The sequence below is a fragment of the Artibeus jamaicensis genome, unplaced genomic scaffold (genome assembly GCF_021234435.1).
Source record: "Artibeus jamaicensis isolate MK-2021 breed Jamaican fruit bat unplaced genomic scaffold, CSHL_Jam_final contig_452, whole genome shotgun sequence".
Lineage (NCBI taxonomy): Eukaryota > Metazoa > Chordata > Mammalia > Chiroptera > Phyllostomidae > Artibeus > Artibeus jamaicensis.
Genome location: NW_026521837.1, coordinates 5,029,334 through 5,047,264, shown reverse-complemented (window position 1 = coordinate 5,047,264; position 17,931 = coordinate 5,029,334). Strand labels below are relative to the sequence as shown.

Genomic DNA, 17,931 nt, shown 5'->3' with positions numbered 1-17,931 from the left:
AAACTATTACTTTAAAAAAATGTACACTGGAGTTGAAGCTAAAGCAAGCATTTTGCTTATGAAAAGACAAGGCATTACATTTTGCAATGCTCTAGTTCAGCTAAATCATCTCATAAAAGTTCTGGTTACTAATGCTCTCTCCCAGCCTTGAATCTAGAGACAAAAGAGTGTATAGTGGTTCTTTGTAAACTGAAAATGAGTGAGCTACCAGCTGAAGCCTGTATCGGTGAACCGCACTCTTGTCCTCCCTCCACTCCTTTTCTGCAGCCTCCAAAATGCTATGAGGGGATACTGGCTTAGTGACTACGTGTCCTAATCTCTGAGTCTGTTTTTTGGGATTTCAGGCTGCTGCTCCAGGGTTTAGCCCACCCTAGTGAAAAATGAAGGACCAGGGAGATGGTGCAGGCTAAGGAAAACCACCTGCTAGTCACTTAGGAGCCACCCCAAATAACAGCTACACCACTAACATCCCAACGTTCAGGAAAGGTATTTCAGGTGTCCTCGCCCCTTCGTCACCAAGAAAAGTTGGGAAATTGTGAGAGGGAAAAAGTAGAATTTTTAAAGCCTTACAGTATTTTCTACAAAAGTCAGCAGATGTCAAAATTTGAAAAGAATTCTACTTTTCCAGAAATGCAGGTCAAGAAACATCTGAGCAATTTTATCTTAGGAAAGACGCCTTTAAATTTAGGGTGAAAAGAAGTTGCTCAGCTTCCATGTCCTGGAGTTAGGTGCAGTTGTTACACAAGTGAGAATCCAACCAGTGGCCCTTGCTCATTTTCCCTCCAGGACACTTGAAGAAAATACTATTATATCCCCAACAGTAGTAGCACCATCTCCCTATGAAAGTCTTCCTTTAATTTTTTTATTGCTATTCACCTACAGTTGTACCCGTTTTTCCCCCTTTGCCCTCCTCCATCTGATCCCATAGTCAATCCCCACAGTCAATGGTCCATGTCCATTGGCCATTCACATGTTCTTTGACTAGTCCCTTCCCCTTCTTTCCACCATTCTCTGCCTCCCACTCTGGTCGCTGTCAGTCTATTCCATGTTTTCAGGCCTGAAAGTCTTCCTCAAATAAGTGTTCTTTCTCTTTCCCCCCTATATTCTAGAGTATTTAATCTGAACCATCAAGAAAAGTATGATGGGCAGAGGTATATAGTTTAAAATTACCACTAGTTTAAAATTGGTGCTTTCCTACTGATTACATAAGCAGTGCTCAATAAATATACTTTAAATAAATTGTTGAGTTTTTTTCTCCTTACTCAAACATCTCCCTTCATGACACCACAAAGAGCAACATCTTTCAAGCATGTTCTTTAAGCTATGAGAGGAGCCAAATTCAAGAAACTGCCTCCTGGAAAACCTCCAAACCAACATGAAAAGCTGGAAAAACATGAAGGATTGTTTTGTGTGTGTGCAGAATGGCTGGTAAGAATGTAGAGAAACAAGATGGAAACACATGACTGCTATGAGCATTCCCTGGCAGAAAAGTCAGGGGTAATTGCTTTGTGATCTAGAGTCTCTCATAAATTTTCTAAAGCGGGGCAGTGGAGGGGGCACATGAATTTCAATCTTTAAAAAACGTTCTTCTCCAATGCTTTCTTCCACATTCTTGCTCTCTAACTGACCTACATCTTTGTGAATTTGTTTTTTCCAATAACAACACAATGCTGAGGAAATCTCAGCAGAATGCAGAAACTAGGGGCCACTGTGCATGTGTTTGTGTTGAACTGCAATGACTGAGAAGAGATTTGTAACTCCAGAAATGAGGGGAGACTTCAGGACACAAGTTTCCTCAAGAGACTGTATCCAAGGCCACTGACATGGAAAATGAAAAGATTCTTTACATCTGCCTGATTTCAATTAGATTAGTCTCTGCTTACTGAGGTGGTTGTGTGAACAAGGACATACTTTTTCCTTGCATCTAATCCATCCAACTCTGCCAATTTGTTGTTTCATATTGCTAATCAACTTCATTCTGATCAGAAGCATGAGCACTGGTGCAGAAGAACAGAGAAAAGATTTATTACCAGAAAAAAAGGATTACTTTTTTTTTAATTTATTTTTTTTTTTATCTTTAGAAGGGAAGGGAAGGAGAGAAGGAGAGAAATATCAATGTACGGTTGCTTCCAGTGCATCCCCTGCTGGGAACTGGCCTGCAACCCGGGCATGTGCCCTGACTGGGAATTGAACCGTGATCTTTTGGTTCACAGGCCCGTGCTCAATCCAATGAGCTACACCAGCTAGGGCTAGGATTACTTTCTTGTTATATTTTAATCTGTTACTATTCCAGTAATTTAAAAAATTTTTTCCTTTCTTGGATTTTAATTATGTGGGTACTAATCTAGCTTTCTATAGAAAATGTAATATCATTAATTTTATAATAATTTTTAAAAGAGTAAATATCAAATACCATGACCGAAGCATTCTGATAAACCATTGCATTCTTTCATTGGATCACGACGATAATCCTATTAGCTTGTTTGACAGGTGAGCGAATTGAGGTTCAGAGAGATTAAGCCAGATCGAGGTCCAATAGCTAATAAGTGGGAGAACCAGGATAACTCAATCAGCACTTTAAAAGTGTTTGGTCAGGCCCTGGCCAGTGTGGCTCAGTTGGTTGGAGTGATGGCCTATAACTGAAAGGTTGTGGGTTTGATTCCCATTGAGGGTACATACCTACGTTGTGGTCTGATCCTTGGTCTAGATGCCTACAATCCCTGGGTGCATATGGAGGCAACCATGGATGCTTCTCCCTTGCATAGGTATTTCCCTCTCTCTCTTTCTCTCTCTAAAAGCAATGAAAAAAAAAGTGATGTGAGAATTTGAAAAAAATGCCTGATCAGAACTTATATATCAATTAACTTGCCTCTCTCCCAGTCAGATCTTTGCTGCTGTTTTGCTGATTTGTCAATCTTCCACCCTACCTACCTCCCACCTCAAGACAGGAAAATATAACTTGCATTAGTCAGTAATACCAAAGTGATTTTCAATATGATTATCTTTACAGAATATGTCTGTCTTTTAAAAACATTTTAATTATATTTATTTGATTATGCCATTACAGTTGTCCTAGTTTTTCCCCTTTGCCCCCCTACTCCTGGTATCCCAGTTCCCTCCAGCAATCCACCCAACTTAGTTCATGTCCATGGGTCGTACATGTAAGTTCTTTGGCTTCTCCATTTCCTATACTATTCTTATCCTCCCCCTGTCTATTTTGTACCTACTAATTGTGCTTCTTAAATCCTGCACCTTTTCCCCCTTTTTCTCCCTGCCCCCTCCCAGCTGATAACCCTCCAAATGATCTCTATAACTATGAGTCTGTTCCTGTTCTGGTTGTTTGCTTAGTTTGTTTTTCGTAGATTTATTTGTTAATAGTTGTGAGTTTGTTGTCATTTTACTGTTCATATTTTTTATCTTCATTTTCTTAGATAAGCCCCTTTAACATTTCATATAATAAGGGCTTGGTGATGATGAACTCCTTTAACTTGATCTTATCTGGGAAGCACTTTATCTGCCCTTCCATTCTAAATGAAAACTTTGCTGGATAGAGTAATCTTGGATGTAGGTTCTTGCCTTTCATAACTTGGAATACTTCTTTCCAGCCCCTTCTTGCCTGCAAGTCTTCTTTTGAGAAATCAGCTGACAGTCTGATGGGCACTCCTTTGTAGGTAACTCTCTTCTTTTCTCTTGCTGCTTTTAAGATTCTCTATTTATCTTTAACCTTTGGCATTTTAATTGCAATGTGTTTTGGTGTGTTTCTCTTTGGGTCCAACTTGTTTGGGACTCTCTGTGCTTTCTGGACTTGTATTTCTTTTTCCTTCACCAAATTAGGGAAGTTTTCTTTCATTGTTTCTTTAAATAAGTTTTGAATTTCTTGCTCTTCCTTTTCTGTTCTGGCACCTTTATGATTCAGATCATAAAGTTTAAAGTTGTCCCAGAGGTTCCTAAGCCTATCCTCATTTTTTGGAATTCTTTTTTCTTCCTGATGTTCTGATTTAATGCTTTTTCCTTCTTGTGTTCCAAATCATTGATTTGATTCTTGGCTGCATCCTCTCCACTGTAGATTCCCTGTAGATTTTTATTTGTTTCACTTAGTGTAACCGCCATTCTTTCTTTATGTTTTTGCCATACTCAGTGAGTTCTTTGAGCATCCTGATCACCAGTGTTTTGAACGCTGCACCTGATAGGTTGCTTATCTCCATTTTGTTTAGTTCTTTTTCTGGGGTTTTGTTCTGTTCTTTAATTTGGGCAATATTTCTTTGTCTCCTCAATTTGGTATCCTTCCTGTGTTGGTTTGGTGTATTAGGTAGAGCTGCTTTGACTCCTTGTCTTAGAAAAGGTACCTGTAAGTTGTGTGAGATGGAGCTTTAGGTAATTGCTAGGGTGAGGCAATCTACTTAACTGCTTTATGGTTCTGTGTTGGAGAGAGGGTTCATTTGGAAAGGGGACAATGTTGCTGCCTGGCTTCTGGAGGTTTGCCCAGTCCTTGACTCATTTTCAGTCACTTCGCCCACTTCCTGTATATGACTGGTGCCCTTCCAGCTGTGGTTCTGGTGGTGGATCCCAGAGTGGATGGGTTTGTGTATGTTTTAAGTCTGTGTGGGCCTTTAAATGGACTCTCCTAAAAATTCGGCAGTTTCTTTTGTCACCCCAACTCCCACCGGTTTTCACAGCCAGAATTTATGAGGATTTTTCTTCCTAGTGCTGGAAACCTCAGCTCTGTGGTCTGGCCTGGGGCTGGGATCGCTCACTCCCAAAGTATCCCTCCTGATTTGTATCTACCACACATGAGTATGGGACCACCCATTCTGCCACTGCTGTCAGCTCCTCTCTATACCATGCGGCCATGTCTCCAAGCCACTCTGCCCATCTCTGCGACTCTGCCCATCTTACCCATCTGGATGAATGTGGCTTCTTTAAATCCTTGGTTGTTAGACTTTCATACAGCTCAATTTTCTGACAGTACCGGTTGTTATTTGTTTTGAGATGTAGTTGCAATTCTCTCTGTGGTTGCACAAGGAAGTGAAGCATGTCTCCTTATGCCTCTATTTAACCAGATGTCCTGTGTCTGCCTTTTTATATTCACTCATAAACTCTTCCCTTCAACTGCCTATGCAAATCTTACCCATCCTTGAACACCCAGTTGTCCTTTGGAAGCCTTCCTTCACTATTCCAGCCCATATTAACCCTCCCTACAGTTATAGCTCTTTATTAGAGATGCCTAATATTTTTCAACAACTGTTTCATGATGGCCATCTTGGCCTTTCAGTTAAACAAGAAGCCCGTCAAATACAGTAGCTATTTTTAAAGTACTTTAGTATTCCTTATCCTAGAATGCATAATAGATATTCAGTAAACACTTAAGGAAAGGTAGAGGGATGGATGGAATGGATTCTAGTGGTGTATCTTTGTAAACTCTTAGCATCACAACTCACCAACAGTTTCACCAACAAGCCAAGACCTTCAGTTTTAGGTCTTTACTCATATAAGATTTCATATGAGATTTTATCAATATAAAATGAGAAGGTGAGAAGACTGGTATATGGCAGTGCTTTCTTTATATATGTATAATATTTGAAGTATGAGTATTAAAAGACACACACACACAAAGAGTGGTATATGTTAAGGAAGACAGGAAGAACAGAGGAAATTTAAATGCAAACCAGACAACTCTCAGGGTATTTTAACTGACAACTGAAAAGAACTCTTTTGTCAAACATTTTAAGTTGAAATGTTTAAAAAACTTTTCCCATACAGATTTCTCTGTGAAGGTGCCATGTCAGCTATAAATCATGTATAAAATATTCAATCTAAAGCAGTGGTTGTCCACAAAACCAAACAGAAAGAAATAAATGAGCTCCATCCAAGGATGTATGCACCTTAATGATGGAAATCCTAATTTAAATTCAATGCTTTAAAAATTTACTTCAGGACTTCCGCCAAGATGGAGGCATAGGTGGAGATGCCGTGCTTTCTCACACAACCAAGTTTAGAGACAACATAATATTAGCAACAGAAAACACAGCCAGAACACAGAAAATTGAGCTTTTCGGAAGTCTGAAAGCAACAAATTCTTCAGCCTGACCAGTAAGAGGGGCGAAGCCAGCAGCTGGTGGAGCAGGGTTGCACAGGAAAACTCAGTTAGACAGACTCAGGCGTGCAGATCCCAGGTGTGGGGTTGCAATGGGCGGACCTAGTGAGTGACCGCTGGACCCAGCAAGGGCGCAGGGCAGGGGGTTGACTGTGGACAGCACATTCATGCGCAGATAGACCAGTGAGGGAGTGGGTGGTGAGACGGGACCTAGCAGGCCCCAGTGGCGAGAGGCAGAAGAGGAGGCCGCTGTTTCCTCGCTCTGACCCAGTGACCTGAGCGGCCCTGCCCTGGTGAACATCTAAGGCTCCACTCCTCACCCAGTGGCGGGAAACAGCAGAGGGGGCCACTATTTCTCTGCTCTGACCCTGCCCCCACATATAGTGTCTCAACTCAGTGACCTGGGTGGCCCCACCCTGGTAAACACCTAAGGCTCCCCTCCTCATACTTAATGGGCACAAACAGACCAAAAATGGCTCAAGAAGATCTCGAAGCCCCAGAGCCCATAACTCTAAGTGATGAAGAAATAGCAAAACTTTCAGATGCACAGTTCAAAACACTGGTGATCAGGATGTTCACAGAACTGGTTAATTTTGGTTGCAAATTAGATGAAAAAATGAAGGCTACACTAAGTGAAATGAAGGAAAATGCACAGGGAACCAATAGTGATGAAAAGGAAACTGGGACTCAAATCAAGGGAGTGAACCAGAAGGAAGAAAAAAAATGACCAAACAGGAAAATATGAAGAAACCAGAATTTTAAAAAAATGAGGAGAGGCTTAGGAACCTCCAGGACATCTTTAAACGCTCTAAAATCTGAATTATAGGGGTATCAGAAGGGGGAAAGGAACAGCCATCAGTGGAAAACTTATTGGAACAAATAATAAAGGAGAATTTCCCCAATCTGGCAAAGGCAATAGACTTTCAGGAAATCCAGGAAGCTCAGAGAGTACCAAAGAAGTTGGACCCAAGAAGGAACACACCAAGGCACATCATCATTACATTAGCCAAGATTAAAATGAAGGAGAGAATCCTAGAAGCAGCAAGAGATAAGGGGACAGTCACCTACAAAGGAGTACCCATCAGACTGTCAGTTGATTTCTCAAAAGAGACCCTACAGGCAAGAAGGGGCTGAAAAGAGGTATTCCAAGTCATGAAATCCAAAGACCTACAACCAAGATTCCTCTATCCAGCAAAGCTTTCATTTAGAATGGAAGGGCAGATAAAGTGCTTCTCAGATAAGATCAAATTCAAGGAGTTCATCATCACCAAGCCCTTATTCTATGAAATGTTAAAGGGACTTATCTAAGAAAAAGAAGATTAAAAAGATGAACAGTGAAAGGACAGCAAACTCACAGTAATTAACAACCAACACCTAAAACAAAAGCAAACTAAAAGGACAGCTAGATCAGGAGCAGAACCATAGAAATGAAGATCACATGGAGGGTTAGCAACAGGGGAGTGGGAGGAGAAGGGGGGAGAAGGTACAGAAAATAAGTAGCATAGATGGTAGGTAGAAAATAGATACGGGGGCAAGAATAATATGGGAAATATAGAATCTAAAGAACTTGAGACACATGGTCATAAACTAAAGGGGGGAATGGTGGGGGTGGGGGATGCAGGGTGGAGGGGAATGAAGGGGGGAATAGAACAACTGTAATGGCATAATCAATAAAATTTAAAAAAAGAAAAAAATTTACTTCCATTTTTTCAACATTATTAATACTAAAAACATTAGTCTGGCATTAGCAGCACTCAGATAAAAACTCTAATTACGTATCTTCTATTTTCTCAAGAATATTAATGTAGTTTTAATATTCAGAACTATTTTTCATTTCATAGCTCTTACAAGCTATTTTTACATAAACATACTTAAGGGATCATTTTTCCTTAAGATATTTTATTTCTTATATTTCTGTTTAAAGGTGAACAAACCTACCTCCCTGAGATTAAATACAAAGAGCACTTATGGGGTTCCAGCCAAGATGGAGGCGTAGGTAGGTTTGGAAATACTGTACCTCCTCACACAACCAAAATTAAAACCAACAAATATTTCGAAACAAAAATACAACCAGAACAGACAGAAAATTAAACTGTGTCCAACAACAACAAACCACTTATCCAGACTCATAAGAGGGGCAGAGTTAGTGGCCATCAGGGAGGGATCCCAGCAGGAAAAGGCAGTGGTTGGCAGAGCTGGGTGCAGGGAGGAAATGAGCAAACCCAGTTAGGCACACAAGGCAGTTGGTTGACGTGGGACACACATTAGTGTACAGATAAACCAGGTAAAAAACGGGCAGGGAGAGAGACTGCCCAACAGGGCCCCAGCAACAGGAAATAAAGCTTGAAAGCACAGACTGAAAAAATCTGTGGGGGTTGATGTGCTGGGAGAGGCTCCCAGCCTCACAGGAGAGTTCATGGGAGAGACCCACAGGGTCCTACAACATACACAAGCCCACCCACCCAGGAACCAGCATCAGAAGGGCCCAATTTGCTTGTGGGAAGCGGCAGAGGGGACCAAATCTGAGAGAGAGCAGAACAAGTGCCATTGCTCCCTCTCTGACCCTGCCCCCACATATAGCGTCACGACCCAGCCATTGGGTTGACCCACCCTGGTGAACACCTGAGGCTCTGACCCTCATACCTAACAGGAGCCACCAGATCAAAAAATTACAGCTCAAACAGAAGAACAGATCAAAGCCCCAGAGCCAATACTTCTAAGTGACCAAGAGATAGCCAATCTATCGGATGCACAGTTCAAAACACTGGAGATCAGGATGCTCACAGAACTGGTTGATTTTGGTTGCAAATTAGATGAAAAAATGAAGGCTACACTAAGTGAAATGAAGGAAAATGCACAGGGAACCAATAGTGGTGGAAAGAAAACTGGGACTCAAATCAATGGAATGGACCAGAAGGAAGAAAGAAACATTCAACCAGGACAGAATGGAGAAACAAGAATTCAAAAAAATGAGGAGAGGCTTAGGAACCTCCAGGACATCTTTAAACATTCTAACATCCAAATTATAGGGGTACCGGAAGGGGAAGAGGAAGAGAAATAAGTGGAAAACTTATTTGAACAAATAATAAAGGAGAACTTCCCCAATCTGGCAAAGAAGATAGACTTCCAGGAAGTCCAGGAATCTCAGAGAGTCCCAAAAAAGTTGGACCCAAGGAGGAACACACCAAGGCACATCATCATTACATTAGCCAAGATTAAAATGAAGGAGAGAATCCTAGAAGCAGCAAGAGATAAGGGGACAGTCACCTACATAGGAGTTCCCATCAGACTGTCAGCTGATTTCTCAAAAGAGACCTTCCAGGCAAGAAGGGGCTGGAAAGAAGTATTCCAAGTCATGAAAGGCAAGGACGTACATACATCCAAGATTACTCTATCCAGCAAAGCTTTCATTTAGAATGGAAGGACAGATAAAGTGCTTCTCAGATAAGGTCAAGTTCAAGGAGTTCATCATCACCAAGCTCTTATATAAAATGTTAAAGGGACTTATCTAAGAAATAGGAGATAAAAATATGAACAGTGAAAGGACAGCAAACTAACAGTTATTAACAACCACACCTAAAACAAAAGCAAACTAAGTGGACAGCTAGAACAGGAACGGAGCCACAGAAATGGAGATCACATGGAGGGTTAGCAACAGGGCAGTGTGAGGAGGAGAAGTGGGGAGAAGGTACAGCATAGACTGTGGGGAGAAAATAGACAAGGGAGAGGACAAGTGTAATGTGGGAAATGTAGAAGCTAAAGAACTTATGACACATGAACATGAACTAAAGGTGGGGAATGTCGGGGGAGGGGTGTGCAGGGTGGAGGGGAAATGGGACAACTGTAATGGCATAATCAATAAAATATATTTTTTAAAAAGCTGGGCTAGTGATACTTACACCAGACAAAAATAGACTTTAAAACAAAGGCTGTAAGAAGAGACAAGGAAGGACCCAGTAATTCCGCTTCTGGGTATTTATCCAAAGAAACCCAAAATGCTACTTTGAAAAGACAGTTGCATCTGTATATTCATTGCAGCATTATTTACAACAGTCAAGATGTGGAGGCAACCTATGTGTTTATCAGTAGATGAATGGATAAAGAAGATGTGCATATATGCAAAGGAGCATAACTCAGCCATAAAAAAAAAAGAATGAAGTCTTGCCATTTGCAACAACATAGATGGACTTAGAGGGGACTATGTTGAGTGAAATAAGTCAGACAGAGAAAGACAAATGTCATATCATTTTGCTATATGTGGAATCTGAAAAACAAAATAAACAAACAAAAGAAAAATTTGTAGATACGGAAAACATTTTGATGGTTGCTGCCTAATGGAGGAAGATTGGAGGGGATGAGTCAAAAGGGGAGGGATTAAAAGGTACAAATTGGTAGTTACAAAACCATCATGGGCATGCAACATACAGCAAAAGGAATATAGTCAATAATATTGTAATAATTATTAATGGTTTCAGATAGGTACTACATGTATTGGGGTGATCCCTTTGTAAGATATACAGTGTCTAATCACTATGTTGTCCACCTGAAACTAATATAAAATATTTTATGTCAACTGTAATTGAAAAATAAAACACTATTTTGAAAAATAATAACAATAAAATGTACTTGAACATATTCATTTTAGTTTTACACTACTGGGCAACTACCATGCACAGGCAAACTACAAAATATTCTATTTTTATACATATATTCTAACAACAACAAAAGCCTCTCAAACTGAATCCTAGCATTAAATGTGAAGTATAAAAATTTCCTTCTTAATTCAATTTTTATTTTAATCCATTGTGAGGGAAACTCAGAAAAATTATTGGACTCACAACTATCAAGCTCTTTGCCCACTTTTTCTGCATATTTTAAGTGTAAACCTCTTTCTTATAAATTTCAGCTGAGTGTCCAAATGTTTTACTATGATAATCTCCACCTCATAATTCTCCCCAAGAGTCCCACCAAGATTCCGGTTCAAGAGATACCTGTAGTAGGGTATGCAGGGCCCTGTGCAAATATTTCTTGTGCAGCTCCTGTTTATGTAAATAAGTTGATTAAAATATATTTTGTAATAGATCCATGTGAAGTATAGACATTTATTGATGAAGACTTATAATAATGGGAAGATTTATTATTATTGTCCAATCAGAACATGTGAAGATGCTCTTTGATATCCAGGTACCATGTTGTCTTTATTGTTCCAGAAATCATTTCTTTTTTTCTTTTTTTTAATCAAATGAGGCATTTTTTAATAATTCCATATCTTTCACCATAAGAAAAGGTGGAATCACTGTTATTACTCATCATACCATGGCACTTGTAACATATTTGTATTAAAATAATATAAATCTTCTAGTATGTACAATACCTCACTACCATTTACCTTGTTACATCATTACTCTTGCCTGTACAACATCCATTGTGCTACCTGTGAATACTGGCTTCTGACCACTCAAAGACTGTGTGGCTTGTCTTCAATAATGACCACAAATTTAAGTCTGAACTAGAGTGTGCAGAAAAACACAAATCATTTATTTTCTGATCATATAAAATTTGTCATTTAGAACGTTTTATGCCCTGGCTGGTGTGGCTCAGTGGACTGAGCACTGGCCTGTGAACCAAAAGGTCACTGGTTCAATTCCCAGTCAGGGCACATGCTTGGGTTGTGGCCCAGGTCCCCAGTTGGGAGTGTGCAAGAGGCAACCAATTGATGTTTTTGTCACATATCAATATTTCTTTTCCTCTCTCCCTCTCTTTTCCTACCTCTCAAAATAAATAAATAAAATCTTTTTCAAAATGTTATAAAAGTAACAACACACCTTCTAACTGTTTTTCGTCTTGAACTCTTTAGGCAATAATGATTGTATTCCTACCGTGTATCTTTTTCAACACCGACTGTACCTTGTTTCTCAAACACCACCAGCAGCAGGGGGAGAATTATGAGCATAACACAATAAACACTTCCATTCACCCAAGGAAGTTCTCTTTCTCATCTGAGAGATCTTAACACCAACCAGGGAGAACATAGCATCACATCATTCGGAAGGGCCTATTTCTGTGGTGAATCAATAGTCTTGAGAGCTCTCAGAAGTTATAGGTACAGCCATGTCCAAAGGACTGTTTGACCCATGGTATAGAACCTACAAAGTGGTTGAAGTGACTGCTCTAAGCGCTGATGGAAAGAGATATGAACACACATATTGCCACCCCAGTGCACTAGAGTGTTATATCCCAGCGGTGGGCCCATGGTTAGAACATAGGTAGTGAGAGTGGATGCATGGGCCCACACACGTGGCCCGGCCAGCTGACCTTGGATAGCACAAAGCCTTGAATTACATGTATGCCCGGCCTGAGTGAGAATAACCCCAAATTACTATGTCGGTATCATTCTGACAGCCCAATTTCACATGATCCTGCAAAAGAAATGCTTTGGCAACCAGTGCAGCAATCTGCTTACCAGGTGTTTTTCCTAGAACTGGTGCCAGAAACAGAGGCTCGGGATGACCTCTTATGTACAAGAAATCTTCAGAGCTCAGAGAGGCAGACGAACAGCACTCCAAAGTGCAGAAACAGGACTAGAGGCAAAGAGAGACTTAGAAAATTTCAAAGAAGGCACTCCAACAGCAAAGCTCTCTGAGGCACAGAGCTAGGGCTTGGTCTATGCATAAATTAAGGGGGCGCCAAAGTAAATGTAAAGCTAAAGAGAAAATTTTGAGTTAGTCTCAGATATAAATCTTATGCCATGCATTAAATAATGTTTCCAAAGATGAGACTAGCATCCAACACTGAAATTCTCCATTTATACAGGGTGTAATACCCACAGACCCACCCCAGGATTGCTCTGTGCCCTTGCATCATGGCCGTCACAGGAAAGCAAATCAGAAATGCAAACTCTTGGGCCCCACCCCAGCTTTACATAACCAGAATTGGTATTTTTAAAAAGATCCTTATGTGATAGATATGAACATTAAAGTTTGAGAGGCCTCCATAACTGTGAGAAATGGAATTTCATGACACTAGTTTTGAGTTTAGTACAGCATCATGTCAGAAGTGGGTGGTCTAGATATATAATAATTATAACAAATTCAACATATTCCTTTGTGTTTATTTCATCACAAATTACATGCAAGAAATTACAATTCCTTCCACAGGGAAGGAATTCCAACCCCTGTGCTAAGTGTTCTCTCACACCACTTTTTGCTTCCTCTCATATGTAAAGGTTATTAGGTAGCATATACTTCTTTTTCAATTCATATCTTCAAATATGTCAAATGTTTTGTTGACTCTCCCTTCTTTATTTGATTTATATCTGATTAAATTGGCTTATCAGCTGCTTTCAGCAAGGATGGGATTGTCCGAAAGTGAAGTGACACATATTTGATGGGAATCATCTAGGTTGGTTCATGCTGCTCTAACAAAGTAACGTAAACAGGCTGGGCAGCTTATAGACAACAGACATTCATTTCCCACAGTTATGGAGGCTGGGAAGTCCAACATCAAGATGCTGGCAGATTCAATGTCTGATAAAGGCCACTTCCCTGTAGACTTACAAGACTCAAGAGGTGAGGGATTCCTCTGAGATTTCTTTAATGAGCCACTTTCTGCCCTCAGACCTAATCATTTCCCAAAAGACCTGTCTCCAAGTATCATTACACTGGGGGGTAGCTTTTAACCCATGCATTTTGGAGGGACACAAACATTTAGTCTACTGCAAGGATCTTTTATAGTAACAGTAATCGTACTCGAATTACAAGGAAGCACGTTCTCACTTGCCCAGGATGCAGTCACTTCCCATTTGAAATATTCAATAGCTCCACAAACCCAGTGTGCGGTTAGAGAATATTAATAAATTCACATCAAAACACTTACAAAAAAACAAAATCATTTATCTATCTAATTCAACACAGACTGGTCTTCTTTTATTTCCACATAGGAATAGAGGATAGCTCCAATAGTGATTCATTATCTCAATAGAGACATTGTTACTTTTAAATGTAGGGCTAACTTGTACCGTTAAGACTTAACTATTCCCAGACAACACCTCAAAATCTTAATTGTTTATTCCAATATTTAATTCTAATAACTAAGAACTCTTTTCTTTTCATTTCTCAATGCCTCTTTCCCTTCTGATGGCTCTTTACTCAATAGTTCATACCTTGTCCAATTATATTGGTGTGTTCGGTTCTCTGCTTCTCCATTATACTCATTCTCACTTCAGCCTCTCCCTTCCAAGCTACTGCTCGCACTCTGGTCTGGTCTGGAAACATGCCATATTTTTCAATCACTGAAACTATCCCCTATTCCTATGTGGGAATAAAATGTCTGTGTTGAATTTAATTGCAATTTGATTTAAGTATTTCCAACAATATTGTCATACTGATCAACCTTGTTATCTAATAACGTTGCAACTTTGAGTGCTCCTTTTACCTTAGTGAATTCAATGTAAATAATATCCAAGATGAACAGACTACACCAACATTTACACTTTTCAAACCAAACAAGGCTTTTTCATACAAAAATAACTATTCACTCAGCTTAAATTTCATTAAGTAACTTTCATAGGAAATTTATGATACTAAGCTGGAAAAAAATCAGGAATTAAGATGTGATCCTTGCTTTAAAGAAAATTACAATAAAGCTGGAGACCAAGCACATTGTAAGTAATTGCTCATCTAAAGTAAAATAGTCAGTGCCCTTAAAGTTACTAACAAAGTGATTCGTGAACAGTGATGCACCTCGAATGAGAAGCCTTTACTGAGGTGATGTCATTTAAGGTCTTAAAAAAGGAGGAGGCACAAGAACATTCTGAAGAGAGAAGTGCATGGGGGAGTGAAAGGGCGTGTTGACACAAAATGTACGCTTTGGGAAGTGTGTGCTTGTAGCAAGTCTTCCAGGGTTAACAGTGGTCACGTTGGAATTGGGGGGGAAGTAAGCTTGGAAAGTATGTTTGGAATCCGATTGGATTCCAAATAGTGCAGACCATTGGAAAAACATGGTGAGGTTTGTGGACTTCAGTTAGGAAAGCATGAAAAGCTAGTGTACATAAAACCAGTGAGGTCACATCAGTAGAGAAAGACAAAACTGGTATTGACATGGAGGACAAAGCACAGAAGAAAATAATAAATTATGAAATGACTAGTTTGTAAAGCAAAATAAATGTATGCCAGGAACAACTATAAAGGACACATGGACAATAACAAGGGGGGTGGAAAAGGGAGGGAGATGTGGAGGATGGGGGTGAAAGGCAGAAAACGGTACTCGAACAACAATTTAAATAAATAAATAAATAAATGTATGTGTTATTAAATTTCACAATATACAGTCACAAGATAAAACTTTACAAAATTTCAGTTGCTATAAGTGTATTTATTTGAGCCATCTACTAATTTATATGTAATTTATTATTGATCATTGAAAGAGTGAAGTTGATACATTTTAGCTACTTTTTAATGATTACTTACTATCCTGCTTTATTCTAAAAAGGATTTCTAGTGTTTTAAGAGTATCTAAAATTATTTTGCTTGCTTTTTTTGTTGTTGATTAGGTTCTTTGAACAACAATAAAATAATTTAAAAGAAAAATAAATAAATAAATACATTTTTTAGAAAGAGTATCTAAAATTATAAAGGGCACAGTTTGGGGAGCACTGGGGCAGTGGGCTGGGATGGGAGTAAAAGACAGAAAACTGTACTTGAATAAAAATTAAAATAAATAAAATTTTTAAAAAGGACACAGGTCTAGTGGCACTGAGAGAGTGTAGCAGATTGATAGCTTTACAGATTCAGAACTAAGTATAATGGGGGCAATAAACAATATTAAAATAAGCATAGCATTTAAATAGAATTATTATATGATCCAACAATTCCACTTCTGGATGTTTATGCAAAAGAATTGAAAGCAGGGACTCTAACAGATATTGCACACCCATGTTCTTAGCAACATCACTGCAATAGCCTAATGGTGAAAACAATACAGGTGCTCATTGTCAGATTAATGCGCACACGCTACAACATGAATAACCTTGAAGACATTATGCTAAGTGAAATAAGCCAGCCACAAAAAGACAAACATGATGTGATTCCACTTATACGAGGTACCCAGAATAGCCAAATCATAAAGCAAGACAGTGGAATAGTGGTTACTAAAGGGAGTAGAGGAGAGGAAAGAGGAGGTCACTGTTTAGTGAGTACAAAGTGTCAGTTTGGGATGATGACGATTTTCTGGAGTTGATGAGTGGAGATGGTGCACAAGAATGTGAATGTATTTCAGATCACTAAATCATATACCTAAAATGGTTAACAAGGGGTATAATGTACAGCAGAAGGAATGTAGTCAGTGACATTGTAATAACTTTGCACAGTGATAGATGGTTACTAGAATTACTGTAGTTACCACGACATGAGCTATATAATTTCGAATCACTGTTATACACTGAAACTAATGTAATAGCTCATGTCCAACTATAATTTAAAAATGGTTAAAACAATAAACTGTATGGCATGTATATTTTATTATAATGCAAAATATTAAAAAATTAAGAATAAAAAAGAATTAAAAAGTAACCTTAGCATACAAAATGTTCTCAACTTTAATGGCCACACATAATAGACATATTTATTGTACTATTTATGATTACATAATTAGTTTGGGTCTATAAACCTTTAATGAGTACCTACTGTGTCTCTGGGGCTGTGATAGGTGGGAACTGGTGATATAAAAAATTTTCATTTTCCAGTGAGAATGAAAATCATATTTTTGATTGACAAGTATAATACAAAAGAAATTTGATCCTATCATATATCGGCAAACTCCTATATTGTGCTCCTTTTTCTCTGAGACATTTACCTACCAGTTTTACATACATTTACTCATTTAATTTTTATAACAATGCTGTGGGTTATGTATTACTATTGGCAACAACGTCAGGTAAATAACTGTAAAGTCTCAATGCCTTGTCCAAGGCCGCACAGCTGGTGAGTGGAGGGATGGGGGAGCCATACCTCAGCTCCAGGGCCCATGCTCTGAATCATCATGATGCCCTGCCTCTCGTGTGAGGAAATTATATTCGTCAGTCCTTCCCAGTTCTTCCCTGACGTCTCTGCCTGAGCTTCTCTCTCTCCTCTTCAGCGTCCTCTCTTCCTTCTGTTGCTTAACTACAGCTGTTCCTCTAGGGATGGGTGTAATGAAAGCACACATGGCCCCGGAATCGGACCTCCAGCCCCTGGAGTACATGCCCTGCGTCATCCCCAGGACTGTGACTCCAGCGGGTTTTCCTCTCTCATGAGTTACGTTGTATGACACAGTTGATTTTAAGAAAGGGAGATTTTCCTCCTGAGCCTAACCAAATCTCATGAGTTTTGTAAAAGCAGAGGATTTTTCTGAGGAGAGAAATTCAGAGAAATGTGTTCTGGTGCCCTGGAAGAACGCAAAATGTTTATTTATTTTGTGAACTGTGTAGGCAGAAGGGTGGCTAAACGCAGTTCCCGCTCACAGCCAACAGGAAAATGGGAATCTCAGTCCTACAACTGCAAGGAAACCAATCCTGTCAAAAACCAGTGGTTTGGAAGAGCACGCTGATCCCAGATAGGATCGCAGCCCTTGCTGACATCTTGATGTCATTGGGGTGAGACCCTGAGCAGAGAATCTAACCACCCTATGCTTGTACTTCTGACCTTTAGAACTGTGACCTTAATAAATGGTGTTTTCTAAACCATGGAGTTTTCTATTTGTGGCATTTTGTTACACAAAAATAGAAAACTGATATAGGATATCAGCGATAAGAGTCTTTTTCTCTGATTACAGAAATATTATGTAACTCTCACTTCCTCTTC

At 39.4% G+C, this 17,931-nt stretch overlaps 1 protein-coding gene across 4 annotated transcripts in view; it reads left to right on the top strand.

Annotated features, from left to right (window-relative positions):
- The window catches only part of HSD17B11 (hydroxysteroid 17-beta dehydrogenase 11), an 80,780-nt gene that overhangs the window by 49,626 nt on the left and 13,223 nt on the right, over positions 1–17,931 (top strand). The window lies entirely within an intron of this gene.